Source organism: Euprymna scolopes, chromosome 46 (assembly GCF_053919585.1).
Source record: "Euprymna scolopes isolate OS-2025 chromosome 46, ASM5391958v1, whole genome shotgun sequence".
Lineage (NCBI taxonomy): Eukaryota > Metazoa > Mollusca > Cephalopoda > Sepiida > Sepiolidae > Euprymna > Euprymna scolopes.
Window position 1 is genome coordinate 152,609,878 of NC_136527.1, and position 822 is coordinate 152,610,699.

The 822-nt window shown below is 45.9% G+C and overlaps 1 non-coding gene across 1 annotated transcript; it reads right to left on the reverse strand.

Moving 5' to 3' along the window:
• Positions 1 to 390: 390 nt before the first annotated feature.
• On the reverse strand, positions 391 to 553 carry LOC145271665 (U1 spliceosomal RNA). Its single transcript, XR_013866066.1, has one exon. It is a non-coding gene; the product is annotated as a U1 spliceosomal RNA (small nuclear RNA).
• Positions 554 to 822: the final 269 nt, after the last annotated feature.

Below are 822 nucleotides of genomic sequence, written 5' to 3' on the forward strand. Positions count from 1 at the left end.
ATCAATAGACACATTAATTATGCGGTAGTTTTCCAGAGGTTTTCATTCATCAATCAATATCGAAAGAAGACACTTTTAGTTGTTGAAGGCGACAGCTCGGCGGATTTCTTACGCTTACGAGATTGATATGTTCAGAGCAAACGTTGGTAATGTATACATGCAGATTAGATTATATCAGGACGTTGCAATTGAAGTGGATGATAAACTGGTCGAGAGAATTGGCCTTTTTGTGGCGTGTATAGAGACGGGCGATTGGGAAAACAGAAACAAGGACGTCCTTACACACGTCTGTGAAAGCCGAGGACATACAGACAGGAGGTAGCTGGGAATTAAAGTAGTTTTCTGCTCAGAAGGAGAAACAGGGTGGAATTTCTGATTTTGATTATATTATCGGGGTGAGCGCTTGCGCAGACCCCATACTTAGAAATAATGCGTCCGAGTCGTCCACATTTGAGACGATCGCAAAGGTCAACCCAACTGCAGTGCAATGGATGGACCTCACTCTGGGGGAACGACCTTTATGATCACCGTTACCTCTACGAAAGGTAAGGGTATTTATTTGCTCCCCCACCGAGCAAATTAGGCACAAGGCCGATTTTTAATGTGAGGAGTGAAGGGGAAATGGGGACCAACTTCCCGGGGAGTAGGGGAGCTGGATAGTGATAATTGGTATGAAGGGTTGCACCTACATAGACCAAGGTCTTATATGTGGGGTTGCTCCCACATATGGTCGTTGCTTGACACTTGTTGCCTAGGCCCCAAAGGGTCCGGGCCTGACTTACGTCAGGTGAGTATGAAGTATTTATTTGCTCCCCCACCGAG